At 43.8% G+C, this 9,013-nt stretch overlaps 1 protein-coding gene across 4 annotated transcripts in view; it reads left to right on the top strand.

Annotated features, from left to right (window-relative positions):
• JADE1 (jade family PHD finger 1) overlaps positions 1-9,013 on the top strand; it is an 81,936-nt gene that overhangs the window by 16,428 nt on the left and 56,495 nt on the right. The gene's annotated exons all lie outside the window — the stretch shown is intronic.

The raw sequence follows: 9,013 nt of genomic DNA, 5'->3' as shown, positions 1-9,013 counted from the left end.
GCAGGCCGGCAGCGGAGGGAGGGGGGGCTTGCAGCCGGGGGGCGGCGAGCTGGGCACTGGCCAGCGGAGACAGACACACGCACACGCAGAGGCCGGCGCCGCCGCCCCCTCCTCTCCCGCTCTCTTGTTTGTGTCAGATGCCCCCAGAGCCGCCGCCGCCGGAGGAAAGGCTGGCGAGGAAGGCGGCAGGCCGGCAGCGGAGGGAGGGGGGGCTTGCAGCGGGGATGAAGCAGGGAGAGGTTTGGGGAAGACCCGCAGCTGCATCGCCTGTTTGGGGTGGGTACCGGGACCGGGGCTGAGGAAAGGTTACTTTGAAATCAGCTGCCCACCCGCAGCAAGCCGGGGAGCCTGAACTTGAGGGTTACCAGGGCTGGGATCCAGCCTTGAGAAGGGCAGAGCTTCAGGCCAAAAAAAGAACCCCCCTCTTCCAAAATAGCCATGCCTTTCACCTAATGAGCTGTGGGGGATACGGCAGCCAGCTCTCCGCCCTACCTGAAGTGCTAGATGAGCAGTGTTTTCCCCTCAATATTGCCTTTAAGGCAGGGTATGGAGTATGAGGGTGTGACATGGTGTCTCAGCTTCATATTAGCCAAGGGTGTTTGTACCTGAAAGCTTGCAAAGAAGATTTTTTTCCCCCTTAACTGAGTCAGTCTAATAAATGATATCGGATTTACCCAAAGAATCTTGCCTGCCTATGTCTTTAGACCAGGGGTGGGCAAACTGTGGCTGGCGGGACCCCTAAAAATGTAGAAAATTAATATTTATCTGCCCCTGGCCGCCTCTCGTGCAGCCCTCAATGGTTTGCTAAAACTCAGTAAGTGGCCCTCCACCCAAAATAATTGTCTGCCCCTGCCTTAGACCAACACGGCTGCAACCCGTACCCTTGAGATGGTTCCTGAAATTAATTTGAGCATTCAGCAGATCATGGGCTACTGGTGCCACCTTAGTCGGGGTGTATATGCCCCCCAATGACCAGTCATCAACCAGGGGCGGGGTCCCCTGTGGTCAGTCTCGCTGACTGGGGGTGGGGGTGTCCCCTGCAGCTGATCGCGCTGAGGAAGCGACCGCGGTGTTCCTGGAGGTGGCTGTGGCTTTTCATCTGGCGCTCCCACTCCCTGGCCGGTGCTTGCAGGGGGGCCTCCCTCGCCCATCGTCTAAGCAGGGAGTGTGGCCTGTCAGGGTGCGCATGCACCCCCTACACTTTGCCACTGCAGCAGATCAGTGTTTTTCCTTTCAAAACCTTTCCTGTGTGCCCCCCCCAGCACTTCGTTGTGTTTTAGTAAGTTTATGTGATGGCCAACATGGGGAGCCTGTGTTGGCTGCCCTGGTTCCTGCTCTACCTATGGCAGGTTAGGGGGTTAGGTCTGTGTTGTGGTGGGGTCAAGAGTTTAGATGATGGTTGTGGATGGTTTGGGTAGCACTGATCCTGCCTCAGGCAGGTGGTTGATCTAGATACCCTCTGGAGGTCCCTTCCAGCCCTAGGACTCCTAGGAGAGCTGTCATTTCTCAGATAAGGTGACAACCGTCATCCCTCAGATAAGGAGGAGCCATACCTTGAGGCACAACAAGTAACAGCTTCGGAAACCCCACACACATTTAAAACACATAGATCGCTGCTCTTTGCATAGCTGTTTTCTTACCATCACCCTCAATATTCCAGTCGGTTATCAACACCTGCTTTTTCTTATCTTTTAACTGCATTTTAACTTTATTTTACACTGGCTGGTACTCCAGTCCTGTTTCCAAAGAGGTTTTGCTGGGTTTTGGATTAACTTGCCTTGCACGAAGTTGCTGTCTTCTAAAAGAATAGAAACCGGTCTGGTCTTGGAAACCAAAGGTCTTTATAAAAGTTGCGCCAAATATGCTTGTTAGGATAGTATTTCTGGAGGCTCTGGAACACGGCAGGATATTCTGTTGCAGCAGCAAGGGGCATGCATTTTACTGACAGGATTCTCCCTGTGGCTACAGATTCCACTCCACTCCTTGTTTTGAGCTATAGTTAATACATATGTTTAAAATAAAATAATAATAAAAACCCTTCCCCTCACAGCTGCAAATTTCCCTTCCAGCTTCTCTGGTTTCATTCCCAGTTCACAGAAATATTATGTATAAAAAAGCCAGCATTTCCTCAATGTTTTTTCCATGTGCTCAGAGCTGGTTCTTCACACCACTGCTTCCTGATAGAATTGGCTCAGGTGACAACTTTCTTGAGATTGAAGCAATTAAATCTAATGGAAGTGAGGTAGGTTAATATAATACTTAGGGCCCAATTCATTGTGTCTGTACCTTGGGCACTGCAGGGTGTTGTGAAAAGCTGCTAGCCAGAATGATAGTGTATCATACTCGCTTTGCCCCAATGTGTAGATGAGGATGCAGGTTGTGTGGCTGTTCTGAGTTGAGCTGATGGAGTCAAATTCTGCTTTAATTTATCTTACTGTAGATTTTGAATGGCTCTGCTGAAGTCAATGAAAGTAGTTCATAAAGAGAACAGATCTGGCCAACAAGCTTTTTTTTATGCAAATGCAAGAAATTCGTTCTCTACATAGATGTCTTTGGCTTGTTGCATGCCTTAGTATTTCATTCAAGATACAGTTCTAGCTCAAGTCAGACTTTTTTTTTGTATACATGAAAAATGTGGAGAGCAAAATATTTTAAATGCGATCAAGATGAGTTGTTGAGTGTCTGGATGGTTTTTAGTCAGATCAAATGGCTTTTGATGTAGTTTTATTCATCTTTTTTCCTTTTGTTTCTGTCCATAGCATATATAGGGCAATGTTTCTCTTGCTATCTTGGCGGTATCAAATGATAGAAAGTAAAAAGAACACAAAAACAAGCTACTTAAAGAAATTAAGTAATGGCAGCCTAATGTCTTCATCATCTGTCCAGTTGATTAAGACTAGATTATGCTTTATTTCTCATTTGTGCAAAAAAGAAAGTTTGAAGTGATCTCTTGTGTATTGATGGTAATTAGGTCTCAGTACAGTCAGTAACATTGCAGTTAGTGTGTTACTTTCAAGAAAAGCTAATTTTTCAATCTGTCTTCAGGGTGTAGATCTGTCATAATTTTGCTTTCTTCCCTTACTGTCTTTGCAGCTGTTCAGAGCAGTTTATTATAGTGACACCCCTTAACACTTACAGTTAATGGTCTGTCAGAGTTTGAATTATAAACCCTGTTTACCCAGAGGTTTATAACATCATTCAAAAGCACTCCAGCAGGAAATATGGTATCTATAAGCTTTGACCTGAGGATGCACATTTATTTTTTTATAATAATTAAAAAAAATCTATTCCTGCTTAACCATTAAAATGAAGAGTTTGACATTTTTTAAATGACATTTCTGTCCCCAGCTGTCTGTCAATCAGCAACAACTTCAGGTCAGACTGGATAATAGTACTTACCATGAACTCCTTTAGTAGGGAACATAGGCATGAAAAGTTGTGTGCACGTGTGTGTGCATGTCTGTGCACGCATGTCTATTTACAACACTAATTTTCAGCCAAGGTGCCAGGACACCTTGGGGTGCTGTGAGATATTTTAAGGGTGCTACAGGGTGCTGCATAATATTAGCACTCCTAGGCGAATAAACAGCTACTAAGGATTCACAGATAAGCCCAGAGATTTCACAGAGGAATCCACAGTGTCAAAAACATTCTAACCTGTTGTGTTTTTTCTGGGTTTTTTGCAACTGAAGAATTGCTCTATTATTTTTAGTCAAAAAAATAAGTGGAAACAAGCTGGCATTTTCCAAGGGTAGCCTTAAATCCAAAAAGGTTGAGAACCAATGGCCTACAATTTAGTTTATATGGTACAAATTCTATTTTGAGAAAGTCAGCAAAAAATTGGGTTTAAATTTTACCCTCAGTTTGTTGTCTGTGCCGTCTCACTGATGTCAGTGTGGAAGAAGAAAGATTCTGGCACTGGCTGTTACTTTAACTAATTCTTGATGTTTTGTATTTCCTTTTCTAAATTAGTTTCTTACAATGTTGAGAAAAGAAAAGTGCAGCAATACATATTGATAAGAATGGAGGATTTGCTATACTCTGTCAGACCAATTCAAATCCAGTGTGCTGCCTCAGGGGCAGGCAGATATATCAATATCCCTTAATACACCTAGCCAGTGTGTAAAGCTATCTGTAACTTCACCTCTGCAGAGATTTGTAAACATGAAATTACTCTGAAGCAGCTGGCATTTGCTTTTGATGACCATTTAGTCATTTGTTTGCAAATGTTACAAATACTTTGTCCAATATGGATTGTCTCATTTTTCTAGATACTTATAGATCAGAAGCAACATCACAGATTATTAAATGATGTGCATTTAAAACTAATCAGAATAATACTTAACAGTAGTACAGTGTAGTACATTCAATGTGTGGTGCTTATCTACTGAGTTAAAGCTAGATTATAGCTCTAAGAGCCAAAGCACTGAATGAAGGGAGAGTAGAGAAATAGTGTTCAAGTGATTTGACAAGTGGTGCTACGTCTTTGTAAGATATTTTGTATGTCTTTGTGAGGCTTCATAGGCTCTGAAAAGCGTGGTGAGCAGTAGCACTTACTGCATACTGTACAAGCATAATATCAGGGCTGCCCTGATGTTGCTAATCATTTTGCTTGGTGGTAGTGGTGGATCACCAGGTCATGAGTGCTTGCCTCATGTGGATGTGGCTTCACTGAGTGTCTACACATGATATTACTATGCATGAAAGACCTCTGGAATTTATTGCTTTGGAGTTTATTGCTCCCAGGCATGCCAATTTGAAGTGAACACACCGGAGGGTAGGGAACGATTGCAGGCAGACCTGGACAGGTTGGAAAAGTGGGCAGAACACAATAGGATGAAGTTCCACAAGGACAAATGTAGAGTGCTGCATCTAAGGTGTAAAAATATCCAGCACACCTACTGGCTGGGAAATGACCCTATCAACAGCACAGAAGCAGAAAGAGATCTCAGAGTCATAGTGGACTCCAAGATGAACATGAGTCTGAGTCATCAGTGCAATGAAATCATCAGCAAAGCTAACCACACTTTTATCATGCATCAGCAGATGCATGACAAATAGAACCAAGTGATACTTCCTCTCTGTGTGGCATTGGTCAGACCGCAGTCAGAGTACTGTATCCAGTTTTGAGGAACCGTACTTCAGGAAGGATGTTAATAGAGAGGGTCCAGAGGAGGTCCACTCATATGGTTACGGGTTTGCAGGCCAAGCCCTATGAGGGACCGGGACCTCTTCAGCCCCTGCAAGAGAAGGCTGAGAGGGGAACCTGTGGCCATCTACAAATTCATTAGGGGGGCACAGCAAGGAACCGGAGATGCTGTGTTCACCTTTTGGGTAGCCTTTTGGGGTAACAAGGAACAGTGGTCACAAACTGACAGAGAGCAGATTTAGGCTAGACATTAGGAAGACCTTCTTCATGGTAAGGGCGGCCAGAATTTGAAATGGGCTTCCGAGGGAGGTGATGCTCTCCTCTACCTTGTGGGTCTTTAAGAGAAGGCTGGATAGGCATCTGGCTGGGGTCATCTGACCCCAGCAGTCTTTCCTGCCCAGGGCAGAGGGTCAGATTTGATGATCTGTTGAGGTCCTTTCCGGCCCTAACATCTAGGAATCTATGAATAAGCTCCAGAGTTTATTCATGTGCAGTACATGGAGCTAGATGGAGCAGCTCCGGCTGGCAAGGGGGCGCAGGTATCAGCCTGCCAGCTGAGAGGCTCAGTGTGCTGTGGAGGGGCTGGTTGGGGCATGAGGGAGCTTTATTGTGGGACTAGCTGGCAGGCAGCCTCTGCACTGAACCACCAGCTTCTCCAGCGCCTACACATGCACTGCTGCAGACTTTTTTACTCCAGAGCAGAATAGAAGTACTAGTTTACTCCAGCCTAGCTGGAGCACGTGTAGATGCTGAGATGTCTACTGTACAGTGTAGTCATCTCGTGTAGACGCACCCGCTCTTGTGTTAAATGATATAAACTACTTGCACTGAAGTATAAACACATTTTATGCCAAGCCAAAGCTTAGATTACATCACTCAAAGGAGGAGCATTTTAAAATTTTGCAAACCTTATGGAAGGATTTTCAAAGGAAGCAAAGGGGGGGGAGGAGGTAAGTGCCCAAATTTTAGCCTTAGAAGAAAAGGAATAGAAATGTGGTTCTCAACTTCTTTAGACTCGAGGCACCCCTTGAAAAATGCCAGCTCTTAATTTTCACTTGTTTTTTGACTGCACAAAAATAACAGCAATTCTTCTATTGCAAAGAACACAGTAAGACCACAAGGCAGAAAGTTTTTAACACTGGATTCCCATTTGATATCTCTGGGTTTATCATGTGAATCATGTTTGCACACCTAAAAGTGCTAACATTGGTTGGCATGCCATGTACTTTTGAAAGTATCTCAAAGCAGCCCAGGGTGCTGTGGCATGCTGGTTGTGAATCACTGGAATAGGATGATAAACACTAGAACTCTGGTAAGGAGAAAAGTTCAATAGTATAAGCAGTTTTCTTTCAGTGTTTTTATAATTGTAGATGTTCCAGACAAATTTTAGCAGAATGCTATTACCAGTGTCCCTGAACTTGTTTTAAGCTGAAAAAGTTGCTGTGCGCTCAATATAGCATTCTCCACACACTTGTTAAAGGTGTTTATATTGCTGAAAAGGGGAACAAATAGTAAACAACATAGTACTCTTTCATTCAGCACCTTGCCATTACAATGCATGTAAAATGTTACTGCTGCTTACCATTTGATGTCATTTTTGCATGATTGACCATAGTAATTGATAGTAACTGCTATCAGAAAGGAATTAATATCCCTTAAAGCAGCTGCATTTCAGTGTGGCAGTTGTAATTATCATTAGCTTTTTAATGCTCTTACCTGCAGAATCTTTTTACTATATCATAGGTGGAAGCATCTGACTGGAACAGTTTAACATAATTTTAAGAGCTGAAACCTTGTTTTTGACCATTGCGATTCAAAATTCCATAGAAAGGGTATTGAAGTTCCTCCCTCCTTCCCTTCCACCAGCCATATACTTACTCTTTCGTGCTATTCTTTGAGCCAGGATTTGGGGCTTGCCATAAAAAGCCAAGTTCTGCCTTTGCATGCATGGAGGGAGGAAGGAAGAGATGAGCATTTACTCCTCTTTCACTGCTTAGAGTGTCTGTAGAAGGTCACAGTTAGGAGAAGATGAAGAATATGCTTCTCCCCCCAAAATGTACTTTCCCTCAAAGAGGTGGTGGAATTTCTTGGTTTTAAATTGGTGGAGATGAATATAGTATAGCGCATAATGTGTATTTTTTGTTCTACATATATAAAATCCTGTTGACCAGTTGGGAGTCAGAGAAGAACCACGGAATCATGTCCAGGACTACGAGTGTATAGGAGGATACTTTATTTTTTCATTATATCCCTCCGCGCCCTGTTTACTTCATGGGAAATATTATTACTGGAAGAAAATACACATGCTGCTTTACATGTGTGTCAATAATATTCTTTTTAATTTTAGATAGAGCAAGTGGGTAAGAGGTGTAGGTTGAGAAGCAGTTATGCTTCCTTTGGTGAATAAGCGCAGTCCTTGACCCGAGCAGATGGTGGGTGTGCATTTCCATACTATTTTGGGCAGAAGGTAGGGCAGGGTAGAATTTTGAGACTAGTTAGTCTCCTAACTGCTTCCCAACCTACACCTCTTACCCACTTGCTCTACCTAAAATTTGGATTTGACTCCATCCTTATAATGGATCCTTACGAATCCTTGGATGTGAAGGCTCTAAAGTTAATTCATACCTGTATTCATATTTTGTGACACCAGCATGGCTAATACATTTATTGATCCTTGACATTTATAACTATTAATGTGTAAAGTTCTGTCTTGTTCTGGAACTGGTGTTTCAGAAAGAGTTTACAAATTGCAGGGGGTTGTATAATTGGTTTATATTCTTTTACCCAGAAATTATGTCTTGTCTTTTGCTCTATAAAATGTCAATGAAAGGTCTGGATGAAATGAGCCATTGCTAACATCAAAGATAGTTTCATTTACTCTAATTTCTGATAGGGTAAGTAACTGGGGGAAATCATCCTTATGTCAAAGTTAACATAAATTAACACCATGAAAGTGGAAATCCTGTAGCGCACCAGCTCTTACCAGGAGTTTTAACACATCAGGGGAAGTCACAGGCCAGATCCGCCTCGGAAACTGTAAGCCCCCTTTAGTATTGGGGGCCACTAAAGATGTGTTACAGATTTCTCTGAATAAATAATAATGAAAGCAGGGACAGCAGTGAAGGTCAAAGGTTCATAATAAGAGTGGCAAGGGGAGACACTGAGCAGAGCTCACCAGACCAGCTCTTACCAGGCTTCCTGGAAAACTACGTTATTAATGAGGATAAAACTATTAATCAGCATAAAACAGAAATTTGCTGGGAAATTAATAGTCTTAATTCTTTCTGTATGAGTTGTTTTGTTTAAGAAGATATTTATATGGATACATTAGAACTTAGACCAGATTTTGGTTTAGGCTCTTTTTTTCCTTCAGTGTAAATTAATTTTACACAAATTAAAAACACAAACAGACTTAACAGCAGACTTAGCAGTGTTTAACCATTCACATATTGGTAATACATGTTTAACCAGTTGAAGGGCAAGCAGGAGGGATGGAGGGGCAGCAGGAGGGATGCAGGGAGGAGCAAGGAGGAGGGTAAGGGGGGAGAGGGGGACTAATACCTAGTACAGTGTGGAAGTGGCAGAGGAGCTTTGAGGCAGCACAACCCTGGCCCCTTCCCCGCTGTCTGCCCTAAGGCATGCATGCACTCACTGGTGGCAGTGAGCCAGGCCAACGCTCTGTAGACCCTGATGCAACCACTTGCAGCCACCTCCACAGAGCCCAGGTTGCTCGTGGCACACAGTGGGGAGGCTGCAAGCAGCTGCACTGGGGTCTAAGGAGCCCTGGCCTGGCTCGTTGCTGGCAGTGGGTGCACGTGTGTTGGGGCGGACGGTGGGGAAGGGGCAAGAGCTGCGCTGCCACAC

Source organism: Crocodylus porosus, unplaced genomic scaffold (assembly GCF_001723895.1).
Source record: "Crocodylus porosus isolate Cpor-Errol unplaced genomic scaffold, CroPor_comp1, whole genome shotgun sequence".
Taxonomy (NCBI): Eukaryota; Metazoa; Chordata; order Crocodylia; family Crocodylidae; genus Crocodylus; species Crocodylus porosus.
Note: the sequence above shows the minus strand (reverse complement) of the source record. Positions and strands in the feature narration are given on the sequence as shown.